The sequence below is a fragment of the Cryptomeria japonica genome, chromosome 1 (assembly GCF_030272615.1).
Source record: "Cryptomeria japonica chromosome 1, Sugi_1.0, whole genome shotgun sequence".
In the NCBI taxonomy this organism is placed as follows: Eukaryota; Viridiplantae; Streptophyta; class Pinopsida; order Cupressales; family Cupressaceae; genus Cryptomeria; species Cryptomeria japonica.
In genome coordinates this window covers 486,223,233-486,236,740 of record NC_081405.1, presented here as the reverse complement: position 1 = coordinate 486,236,740, position 13,508 = coordinate 486,223,233, and the positions used below count along the sequence as shown (strand labels likewise).

Genomic DNA, 13,508 nt, shown 5'->3' with positions numbered 1-13,508 from the left:
TATGTTCTTTCATAAAGTAATTTAATTTCATACATTTTCTAAAAGAGAAAATTAAAGTGTTTATTGAAGGTTAGTGTTGTGACGCTTTCACAAATTGCCTCATTGCAAATGGGGAGCCCTACTTTTTGCTTTTCAGGGTAGTCGTTTTATTAGTTGTCTTGGCTTGGTAGTAGTGTCTTTTAACCTTTAGTGAAAGGGTGTCTTCAAGGTTGTCACAAAGCAAGAAATATTGTCAAAAAATGCAAAAAGCTGTCAAATTGCAAGGAAGTCATGTAGAATGCTAAGTTGTCCAAGTGGTTGCAAGCTAATGTGAATTTTATGATGAATAAGTAAAAAGTCCATATTCTCATCAGTTTATACCCATTAATTTTCCACTCTTGGGGAGAGACTTGAAACCAAGGATTATAGAAGTCCCTAAGAAAATCGATTTTCCACTTGGGGGATTGAATGAGTGAAGTGATTTGAACAATTTGGGCAAGGAAGAAATTTAAGGATCAAAAAGTCTTTATGGAAATCAAACTTCCACTATGAGAAAATTCATAAGGACTAATTTGTCCCTATGGAAATTGAATTTCCACTCAACACATCAAGATCAACTTACCTAAGGGGGTTTATGACAAAAATATGGATCGAATTTTGTTCCTATACGCATCGATTTTACACCTTAAGCCTAAAATTCAACTTACCTATGGGAAGTCACATCAAAAGCAATGACAAAAGTAGGGATTAAATTGCCCCTATATAGATTAAATTTCCACTGGACAAATTACTTAGCAAGCATTGAGCAAATTTTCACAAGGACTAATTTTGTACTTGTGCCTATCGAATTTCCACCTAGAGATAAAACTTGCAAAGGAAAAATGAATTTTTATAAGGACTAAATAGTCCCTATACATATTGATTCTCCACGCAATGTTAAAGCTTGCAAAATGTGAATAAATTCATAAGGACAAATCAAATTCCATAAGGATCAAATAGTCCCTATACATATTGATTCTCCACGCAATGTTAAAGCTTGCAAAATGTGAATAAATTCATAAGGACAAATCAAATTCCATAAGGATCAAATTGTCCTTATCCATGTTAACATTCCACTTGTGGATAAAACATGCTAATATAATGTGAGTTCAGGATAGAGACTAACCTTGTCCCTATACCTGTCAATTTTCCACCATTGCATTTGGTGGAAGGAACCAAGGATTGAGTGAATTTTATAAGGATAAATTTTGTACATATACACATCGAATTTCCACCTTCAATTGTAATTTAAAAAACCTTAAGCGCTACACATCAATTGATCATAATTTAATTGCTATATCGATGAAAGGTGAAATGATGTCGGTTTAAGCATTAAGTGTGAAAGAATGTGAATTTTAATTAAAACAAACATAAAAAATGTCTCTAAGGCAAGTCGACGGGAAGTGTATGAAGGTGAAGAGGTGTGATTGTTGAGAACAAGACATATAATGAAGGAGAGAAGCGCCTAATTCAAATCAAATTCAAATCTAACCTTCTAAAGTTCACATCAAGGATTTAGACACAACAAAATCAATCGAGGAAATTTTCTCTAAGGGAATGAAACAAATTTGCACAAGGAGGGGATATTCAAGGCCACAATCAGCATAAGGAATTCAGACCATGAAAATTGGACCCAAGGATATTGGAGATAGCGAATTTTGCTAAAATTAGATTTGGAACATCATTTCCAAAAGTTTTAAGAGGACGATTTTCAAATTTTTGAAGGGTTTCAATAAGTGAGTTTTATGAATTATCTTGCATTTTGTTTACTTAGGTTTCATTCATAATCAAGATTTAAATGTTTTCTGTCTTTTTCAGGTTGGATGCAAGCAATGTGGTGTATGTAGGGTGCAAGATGAAGGACTCAACAAGGTCATGCAAGGAAATGGATGCAGATGAAGTCCTACAAGGATGCAAGATGCACAAGATCAAAATGAAGATGAGGATTAGCTCAAGACATGAAGAGGGCTTCACCATGATGGTGAACAAATGAAGGAAAGACAGACATGACAAGGATGAGAAAATCAAAATCAAGGCTAGTATAACAATGAAGATATTTCCTACATCCCGAGGATGATCAAGCATTAACAACATGAAGGAATTTTAGTCAGGAGGTTGTGTTCAACATGAAATCAAGAACTACATCAATGTAAGAGACAAGTTAAATGAGACAACATCACAAAGGTGAATGAGGAGGATTGACATGTCAAGTCTTGGAGTAATATAGTGACAAATACAAAATGATGTTTTACAATCTTGATTTCCTCTAGAATCCAAGAATCAATGCTAGTAATCCAAGGTGAAAGATTCAATGGAGCAAGGCAAATTAACCAATTTTGCAAGGCAAGTAGAGTTTACAACTCGGTCATCATTCAACCAATCAAAGGGCCCAAAGTCAAAATGTTCAGATACAATGAACTTGACTCATCCTATGGAGGCACAAAATTTGAAGATACCTAACCTCAATTCTTATTGGTTCACATTCAATGTAATATGCATCTTCAAATCATTATAATTTTCTCATTGGCCGAAATGGAGTTATTGTAACTAATCCTAATTAGGGTTTTCATTATGTAATCTCGAGAGTTGATTATGAATTAATTTGAGCCATTGAAATGTAATGAAACTTCTATATAAGGCTTAGTTCTCTCATTTGTAAAGGTTAATAGTGAGTAGCAGAGAATATTTAGTAGAACATTAGCAGTTAGAGTAGGAGGAAGAAACTTGAAATTGTTGCCAAGACTTGGGAATAAACATTCTTTTCCTTGAAGATATGGTGGAATGTGTTTTTCTTTCTACATGTTTCATGGATTCATGTTACTTTTCAATTTTTAGTTGAAGTTCATTGATTATGATGGATAAGTGTGTGGATGTTGATAATTCCTTGGTTCATACTTTTTGTGGTTTGCTGATTGTAAGCCACAGTGCAAAGTTAGCCTGAACCTTGCTATTGTGCTAAGTTCAATTATGGATATATGTTCGTTGCATCATATTTGGGTATTTGAATGAATGTTCATGATATGAAAACCTTTATCATCATTAGAAGATTGCACTAGTTTTGTGAAGTTGTTCCTAGCATGGCAAAGCAAAACTTAGTTTAAGGAACATGTCCATCCAAACATCATCCATTGTTATCATTGATCTTAGAATTAGACTAGTTTCTCAACCCTTAATTCCATTAGCTATTTGTTTCCCAAGTTAAGTCTTCATGTTCCAACAACATCCATGTTCAATGTCAGTTCCCCTTGTGATTCCAACAAAATCACATCATAAGCACTAGGTTTATCCATATGTAAAGTCAAGACCTGACTATCAGAACCTTGGAGTCATCTCGTTTGATCACATAGCTTAGCATCTAAGAAGTCTTTGTTCAAGAGAGGATAGAGTACTCGATACTTTATTTTGGGTTGTAAGGTGTTAGAAAATCACATCAACATTTAGTATTAGTTGTATTTAGTTGATGGAATGTAGTTGCTTTTATTTTTTAAAAATACAAAAATAAATAAATTTATTTTTAATAAACTAAAATAAATATATTTATCTGTAGTTAAATAACATATAATATATATTTCCAATAATAGAAAGCATTGTTACATTAACTAATTTATTTTAAACAAAGTTATTTGAAAAACCCACAAAAATATAAATGATCACAAACAATAAATTTTTTTCTAGCAAAAACATTCAATAGTATATTTTTAAAATATAATAATTTCAAGTAGCAACATTCCAACACATCATTCAACCAAATGCACTTGTCAATTGATACATACTTATTCAGTTCATTTAAAACCTTTATAACTTTCATACCTTTGGACAACATGAAATCTATCACACATAAATAGACATTGATAACGATCTAAGGCCATTATCATTTGCATCTACCCAAAATTCACTTCTCATTATTGACCAAATAAATATATTAAACAAACAATTTGATATTGCAAGACACTGGAAGATTCTAGGGTTGCCTTCTAAGCCTAGGCATCAAACACAATGATCATCTCATCAACATTTTTTGTGAAATAATGAGAGTTAAGTGTTCCTAGTTAACATATATGAAAACATTGTTTCACCTTCTAAGTAATTTATAGACAATAAACCGTAAATAACAAGAAATTGTATTTATATAGTTCTTAATTTAATTTAAAGCCAATCAATGTCAAACTCATAGCAAACCCACTACTTAGCATCTCCCCTAGAAATGATGTAATGTTCAACCTTGTAGGGTGGTATGCATAATTTTTTTGGACTATGCCAATGCGTCAAAGCAAGTATCATCTTCTCTTTAACATATGGAATAATTCCAAAACAAAAATAAAATAAAAAATATAGTAATTATGTATGTATTAATGGCCATTGAATCTTGTTTCAAATCACATTTGATTTGAAACTATCAATAATAACTTATATTTAATCTTCTCATCTTAAGAACATTTGGGTTGGACTCATTTTTACAAGACCAGTCGAGGATTCCAAGAACTTAAGTATCCAAGTTGCAAGCAAATTAATTTTGAAAAACATAAGCTAAAAAAAGATAAGTGCAAATAAATACATTACTAATATCAGTTAGCTAGAAAATGGTCAATGATTTCATGCCCTAACCCATTTTGATTGGAGCTATGGCAAATGAAGAATAACATAAGTATAGCTGGGGAGAATAATTTTGCCAAGTTAGAATAAGAATCTTCAACATTAGCTATCTATTGTGATTCCAAACATATAAAACTTACAAAGAATTTATCTCATTTTATGTTCATATTATGCTTCATTGAGTGTACATGCAACTACAACATATATTCGTCCTCCCAATGGTTGGATGAAAATCAACTTTGATGTCGCTTCAAAGGGTAACCCTGGTAATGTAGGATGTGGGGTGGTCCTAAGGGACGAATGGGGAAAATGCAAAATCATTAAATGCATACCTATAGGGAATCAAACTAATTATGTTGCTGAGGCTATGGCAGCCTATCATGGGATGGTCCTAGCAAAGGAAGCCAACTGCACCAAAGTCTGGTGTGAAGGAGACTCTTTGAATATAATAAACTGTTTGAACAAGGAGTTCCCACCATCTTGGTCAATAAACAATGCAATTAAAGCAGCGAAGAAAATAAGTGACACATTTGATGTGTGTTTTCACACACGTGTACAAAGAAGCTAATTCGTGTGCTGACTGGGCCGTCAACCTAGCTCGTCGAACAGAGGAAATCATTACTATTAATGGTGAGAGTGAACTTGCATGTGAAGCGAAATCCTTGTTCGATCTGGACCGTATCCAGATGAGGCAACATGTCATCATCAACAATAATTTCTAAATGCTTCTTCCACTTATTTCGATGAAGGCTTACAACGACGGTGATGAGCATTTATTTAAGTGTCTTATCATAATAACTTGGCATCGATTCATGGCTGTTTTTCAGGGCAACAATAGAAACTAGAGAAGAAGAATCAGAGCCGAGAGTAGGAAATTCAGTGATTGCGAAGGAAAAATGGGAGGGAACAAAAAAAGGTTCGAACCTACCTCTTGTTCAGAATGGAAGAAGAATAGAGAGGTTTGGGATATTCTACAGGAGGGGGGTTTAAGTGTGTTTATGGAGAGGCTTAGTGGGAAAGATCCAGCGGTAACTAAGCACTTTATCAAGAATTGGAAGAATGGCAAAGTTTTGGTGGGGACCCAGATGATGACTGTGGATGAGGAGATTATTGCAGAAGCTACGGGGATGGTGACAAAGGGCATGAAATTCTATAGAGATTGTAGTATCTCTGATAAGGCAACGAACAAATTTCCTGTCACGGATGGTGAGAAGAAGAAAATGGTGAAGGTCGTCAACTCCTATAACTCCCCAAAACACATATGCATGCCATGAAGGTTCGTTTTGTTTGCTACAATTACCTATATAACGTTGGATGGTAGATTTATGAGAGCTTATGGGCACCATTTTGTGTTGCTCAACCATTTCCACCATGGTGAGAAGGTAAGCCCGCCATATTATCTTGCATGTTCCATAGACCATACAATCAAAGAGATACAAAAAGACCCAAGGGTGACCATGCTCTTCATCAAGGTCTTATGGCTCTTGTGTATAAATTGCTGAAAGGGAAATGTATTGATAAACCAATTAGAGGTAAAAATGCAAGGGATGAGGAAACAAAGAGTGATGTTAGTGGTTTTAACTTCGACTCGGAAACTGAAGGCAAGTCGGAGGAGCTAAGCAAAAAGGGGAGGAACAAGGGAAAGATGAAGAGGATAGTGGTGGATTCTGATATCTCAGAGTCTGAGGATGAGTCCTTCGAAGGTAAATTCATCAAAAGCAAGAAAGGTAAAGGTACCGGAAAGCAAACCCAGAGGAAGAAGAACATCAACAGGGGAGGTAACAAAGATATTAATCAAATTTTGATTGATTCTGATGAAGCAAACCCAGAGGAAGAAGAACATCAACAGGGAAGGTAACAAAGATATTAATCAAATTTTGATTGATTCTGATGAGGAGGCAGAGGAGGATAAAAATGATAATGGGCAAGGTAAAGAGGGGGATGATATCCTGATTGTGGGCAGCAGTGAGGATTTGAATACTCAAGGTCTGTAGAAAGAGGACCAAGAGGACAAAAGGGGTAAAACTGGTGATTGTGTTGGAGATAATGAGAGCATTAAGGGTTTCTGTGAAACCATCAGCATAATAGTGAAAGACATAGGTAGCCTGAAGAAGGATATGAATGTTGTCAAAAGAGCCACGATAGGTGACAAACCTTTGTCTGAAAATGTCAAAGAATTGGCGATGGCAATTAATAATGTTGAAGCCATTGAAAACATGGTGAGTAAAATTATTGAAACTGAAAAGAAGGTTAAGGAGATGGAAGGAAATAAAGATGTGAAAGGGATGGAAATTGCTATGAATAATTTGGGCAACAGAGTTGACAGGATGGAACTTATAGTGAAGAAGATAGCTGAATAGAACTTCCAGATTCTCAAAGCCTCAGTGGACAATATGAACATTTTGATTAACAAATTTGATAACATCAAAGATAAAGAGGGTGACAAGGATCAACTGGATAAAAAAGGTCATGAGAAGAGGACTAGAGTCAACACCAGGAATAAGGGCGACATCAAGGGTCGAAAGCTGGATGATTTAAAGACCTTTGCGAACAACGTGAAGCAGATGGTGGTCCACGCTGAGGATATTATGAAAAATATCTAGCTGTCTCTGTCTCGATCTTGGTCTTTGTCGTAGTCTCAGTGTTGTCCTTTTGCTTTCCTTTTGTTGTCTTTTTGTGGTTCTTTATGTTATGTGTGTTGAGATCCCTTTTTGTTTGGATGGGATTAGTTTTTGTTGTTGGAGTGATCAGGCACAGTTCTTTCAAGCTCTAATGCTCTCCTGATTTGTAAAAGGTTCGGGTTCCTTTCAAAAACCTGTTTTTACTTAATCAAAACTACAACATCAATTCAACTACCTGCAAAGTAATTCCAGACTCTTGAACAAGACGACGAATTCACAACAATCCATTTGAAATAGATTGCACAAGATTTGTCTCCACCATTTACATAAACAAATCACACAACACCACTCTTCTAGCCTTTGGCAAGAACTATGTTGATTTGCAACCCTTGTTTGGAATAGTAAACATTTAAATATGTCAAACTCTACTTTTCATGCAAGCCCATATGTGTTTTTATAAAGCATGGTCAAGGCCCCAACAAAGAATTCCTATTCTAATCCAACTATTTATAGTTCAAAGCTTGCAACCACATTTTAAAAACACCAAATCATTGAAGAGTTTACACCTTAGGCTAGTTAATTTGGTTATATTATCTCAAAGTGATCCATTAAACTGGAAAATAGTCTTAATAGGTTTTGGAGTCAAAATCCATGACATAAGTAACACATTGAACCTATGTAAGTTGGCCTTTACCTAAGTAAATACATAATAAAAACTCATAAAGTAGTATCAAAGGTCATTTTATTAATTCAATTTTACTTGGAAACTCGTAATATTAGAAAAAAATTAAAGTCATAGTAATAAATATTAAACAATATCATATGTTCGAGTACATAACATTTTTCCATAATACCAATTAAAATTATCCACTAAATATATTTAAAGGCAAAACACCATACCATATTTGGTAATAATTACTATTGACTCTCATAGTTAGCCAAGGTAGTTATAAGAAATTACATCTTAAACTTAACATAGATCAAGGTATAAAACTACAACAAGCAAACCTTACATACATAATGAAAGTTATTCACACCATCAAATCATAATAACTTAATTCAACGTAATCTAATGATGATGCATGTTAGTAGGTTTCCATAATCATTCATAGTCATGGGCAATTTTATCATGCCTTATTTCTTTGAAGAATAGATCTCCCTAAGTCTTGAGACTAACTCATACCCCCGATGATAGGTATAGACAAGTTATGGGAAATTTTATCATGCCTTTATTTCTTGGAAGAATAGATTTTGCCTAGTCTTGATACTAACCTATACCCCCTGTACTTATCATTGATCCAAGACAAGGCCACTGTGTTAAAAACACAAACTTGGACTATTTTACTTGAGTTTAGAGACATTTTCACACATTAACATCAAGAGAAACCTTGATGATAGAAACTATAGGTTACCACAGAACCTCCAAGTAGATAATCTTGATGATGATGGATTACTTTTTTTATTAGCTTAGACATATATAGTGGGGTCATATTAATTGAAAGGAAGAGTTTCCAACCATTTGATACACATTGAAACTTATAGATGAATCCCAACAAAGAGGGAGGGAGAATCATGCATAGGAACAATCTCAAGTTTGAAGCTATTCTCTAAACCATCCTTTACTAACTTGGGTCCAAGGTAGCCTTTACCCAAGGATTTTCTGCATACCTACTTCCAAACGGGATCAAAGCTACATGTCATTCACTTAGTCTTAATCTTTCAAGAGACTTTGTAACCATATTAGTTTCTATTATATTTAGCTACAATTATAACTTTAGACTTATCTAATAGGAAATGACAAACATTCCAAAAGTTGAAGAGATCATTATTGGATCAATGATATTCCCCCATGTTTGAGAGGGGCAACTTCATTTGATAATTGGGGTTTTAGTGGTATGCTTTTGACCAAAAAGTAGGAAAGACACGTGAATTAAAACCAAAATGGGAAAATGATTAAAAAATGTTGAAATGAAGAGGAATAAACACATATTCATTCACTATAAAGATTATTGAAGTAAAAATGTACAAGTAGGGTTTTAGAAATGGAACATAATTTGACAAAAAGGTGGATTCACATAAGGTTTCATGACTCATAGATTAGAAAGGAACCTCTTCTACCAACAAAGTTTCATAAAGTAAACATGGATGATAGTAAATAATCAAAAGAAAGATGTTAAATTTAACATATGAAGAAAATATAGTATAAAAGACAACACACTAGCTCATAGACTAGCCATCGTTGCACTTATTTAATGCATATTAAAGAGCTCCATAAAATCTTATTGTTGTATGGTGTGAAAGAAACCAAAAGTTTTCAAGCCTAGAACTCCCTCTTACAAATAAGATAATACATATCTTTTTGACCCCTAATTGATTTATAATTGATTCTTGAAAATATAATAATAATTAAAAATATACTTTATCTGGTCTATTTTTCCTCACTTTTTTTGGAAATATAATCTATTTTCTAACCCTAGTTACATTTTTTTAAACTTTTCTATCACCTATAGAGTCACTAACCCAATCATGTTATCATTTCATGCATAAGTCTCAACAACATCCTATAGCACACAATTAGTAAGTTGATCTTTTTAAATCCAGTTATAGTGATAAACATACATGAGAAGAATGTAAAAGATAATAAGAAACTTTCTCAACTATGACCCCATAATAAGTATCAATAAATGGTGATTTGTTATATTGTTTGGTTTTAAACCTTCTATGGTTATATTTGTGGGTGCTATTTAGGTGTCTACAATTTGTATTTCACACAAATGAATAATATTAATTGAATGCTTATGAATCTTGGGTATGAGAACCCGTGCTCAACAACATCCTATAGCAAACAATTTGTAAGTCAACATTTTTTAATCCATTTATAGTGATAAACATACCTGAGAAGAATGCAAAAGATAATAAGAAACTTTCTCAACTATGGCCCCATAATAAGTATCAATAAATGGTAGTTTGTTATATTGTTTGGTCTTAAACCTTTTGTGGTTTTATTTGTATTGCACTCAAATGAATAATATTAATTGAATGGTTATGAATCTTAGGTATGGGAACTTGTGTATGTTCCTTAAAATATTATTGTAAGGAGAACTGTATGAGGCTTCAATCACATTTGGAAGTGGATATTCAAGAAAATAATATTTGCTACACCTAAGATGACAAGGTCTTTAGGAACAAGCTCTCAACTACCTCATTAAACTAGCACTCTAGTGAGATAGGAATACTATACTACTATTATGAACTGAAAATGTCAAATAATTGAAACATGAAATGAGATAAAAATATTTTGACAACAAAAAAGGAAAGCTTATAGCATGAGTTTTTAGCCACCAAGTGGAGAAGGTCTCAGGCTTGGCACTAGCACATTTCTTAGTAAGATCATAGTTACTAGGTTGCTTAACTAAAGGTCTAGGAGCTTGAGGACAATTTAGTTGAGAAGGTGGTAAAGAAATGTTAGATTGATCAATATTTTTTTTTATTCTCTCTTGTATATGTGTTTGAACAATTGAATTATAAGAATTGTTTCTAGACTAAACAAATCTCATGAATAAATAAAGAGAATTACCTTAAGGCCTACCCCTATGTGTGACTATTACAACTCCTTAAGGAATCTTGTTTAGTATTAAAATATATGGCTTGCCTTGTTTATCCTTTCTTTTCCCTTTTATTGCATATTGGATAACTTGAGGATTTATTGTTAAGAAATGGGCATGTAAATTGAAATAAATAAAGGAATTGAATTATTTTCTTTACAATCAATGGAGTGGTAAATATAAATAGCTAAACTTATTGGATGTTATTTGGGTCCTAAACTAGACATTGATATGTGGTTTATTTTATGATCTTGAATTTAATTTGATTTAATAATTGGATGTTATATTGGTGATTGAAAACTAATAAAAAATGATGTCATAGAACAAGTAAAGTTAGCAAATTTTTAAAGGTGTGTTGGACTTATTGTTGGTTAATGATCCTTACTAATACATGACCTTGATCTTGATGAGGGAACAATTTAATGGAGGAGGAGCTTTACAAAATATTCAAATAACCCAATAGGATCGAATATCAATCATACAAGTGCAGTAGTGGAGGCATCATAAACAAAACAAGAAGATGAACTCCAAGTATGCATAGATGGTAAGTCACACATAAGTAATTGTTATTCTTGATAATTTAAGGAAATAGTTAACGATTATTTGTACAATTTATGATCTATGATGATGTGTTGAAATTCAATAATGATTTGGGTATTTGTAATTATCTAGTTTATAGAATGTTTATGGTTGGGTTATAATTATTATGATTGACTAACAATGTAAGAAAATTGGAGGTGTAAATTTGCTAATCAATGTGTAAGCTTAAGTGCCAGTGGGAGAGAAGAGAGATTCACCAAAACCTTATGAGTACATCATTTATTGAAGTACTAGTTGATATATATATATATATATATATATATATATATATATATATATATATATATATATATATATATATATATATATATATATATATATATATATATATATATATATATAGTGTCAAGAGTTCAATTGTTTTGTTTAATTACCTTTCATATCTTGAGGCCAAGTGGGTTGAAATGGCTATTTCTTCGATATTGTGTTGAAAATTTTTGTGCTTGGTCATGAGCTCAAATAATGGCTCAATTTTGTCTATGTTTTCTATACTTTTACTAATTTTGACAAGGGTCTACATATTGTCTAAGTCCTAAAACTCTATTAAATAATGGTCCTATTATGTTTCCATGAACTTAACAAAATGGCATGATCTTACCCTTATATATTCATTTTTAATTAAATTGATGATAAATGATGAAGTGACCATGCTATGTGATTTATCCATATTAATCTTGCATGTAATAAGATAAATGTTATTATGACATGGAATAGATATACCTTTGTTTTGTACATGCTAATGACATGATGGAGGAGTTAATGAAGAACATGACATGGTTAAAGATTCACAACATGGAAGTTCATGCTAGTTAGCTGGTTGAAGACAAAGTCTTAGCAAGATGAGTATTGAAGGATTCAATAGTTGGTTATCTACAGCTCAAAGAGTGTAATAATAAAACTTCGATATTCATGTTTGTAGGATAATAGATCTAGGAGGGATAGTTATGCTAAATTTCCTTTGTAGTTGAAACAACTTGATTGTTTCCTATTCAGAGTGTAAGTCCTTGTCCTATTTCTTATGTTGTAATAAATGGCGTCCTCCTAATGTTCTGGAAGTAGACCTACCAATGGTTAGAGTTAGTTAGGAGTTTCTTTGCTATAAATAAGTTCAGATATCCCTTTTCAAGGATGGTGAACATCAACTATTGTAGTTTACAGTCTTTAGTTTTATTGCAGAACAATTTTTAGCAAATACTATGATGTAACAAGTGTTTTCAGATTAATAAGATAATATTCCAGTTTGCAACACTTAGTTGAGTTTTGTGAAGACTTTCTAAGGGGGGACAATTGGTAAGAATTTCACCTTTTGTATTTAGCAGTTATTTTCCTTCAGTATTTAGTTTGGTGTCCCGACGGTTGACTGTTCCTGCAGGCATTGGAAATCATCCTATGACTATTCCTGCAGCCAAAGCAGACACAGTAGTTCCGTGCCTGTTTGCTATGGACCAAGTTGTTTTTTTGAATTCAAGGTAGTTTCTATTAAAAAATTTCACTTATTCCTTTTTACATGCACTTTACTTTCAAAAACATTTTCTTCTTGGTAGAATGACTACAATGAAGAATTTAGTGCATATACTTTGTTGACTCATTTCAAGTATATGCCTTAGGTTGACAAAAAAGAGCTTTCATGATGATCATATAACTAATTACTATGGATGTCCAATGCTTAAGTTATGGCCTCAAAGTCTAGTTATTAAAACCATTAAGAGCAATAAATATTTTTGGTGTCATTGCCGAGGATGGTGTCAACCTAAGGAACCTTTTGCAGTCATTTTTAGTTGTATTTTATTTCCAGTAGTGTCAATTTTTGCTTTACATACAACTTTCACTTTCATAGAGTAATGATCTACTGTTATTTCTAAGTTAACACTACATGCATAGGAGAAGAGATGCTTTAGGTAGATTTCTTCCTAATGACCCTTATCCTGATAATCACTTAGAAGAAGCCTTTAATCGGTCAGAACAAGGAAAAGACCAAGACATAAATATTTTAGTTGATATATTTGCCAATTTTAACAATTCTTAAGACCTAGCTGACCAAAATCCTTTTGACAAACCATTTGCTTTGATA

At 32.8% G+C, this 13,508-nt stretch overlaps 1 protein-coding gene across 1 annotated transcript in view; it reads left to right on the top strand.

Moving 5' to 3' along the window:
- The window catches only part of LOC131032179 (uncharacterized), a 61,178-nt gene extending 58,218 nt beyond the window's left edge, over positions 1 to 2,960 (top strand). Inside the window, exon 4 of the transcript XR_009103398.2 lies at positions 1,837 to 2,960. The gene's annotated coding sequence lies outside the window, so the exon portion shown is untranslated. The remainder of the gene's footprint in view (positions 1 to 1,836) is intronic.
- Positions 2,961 to 13,508: the final 10,548 nt, after the last annotated feature.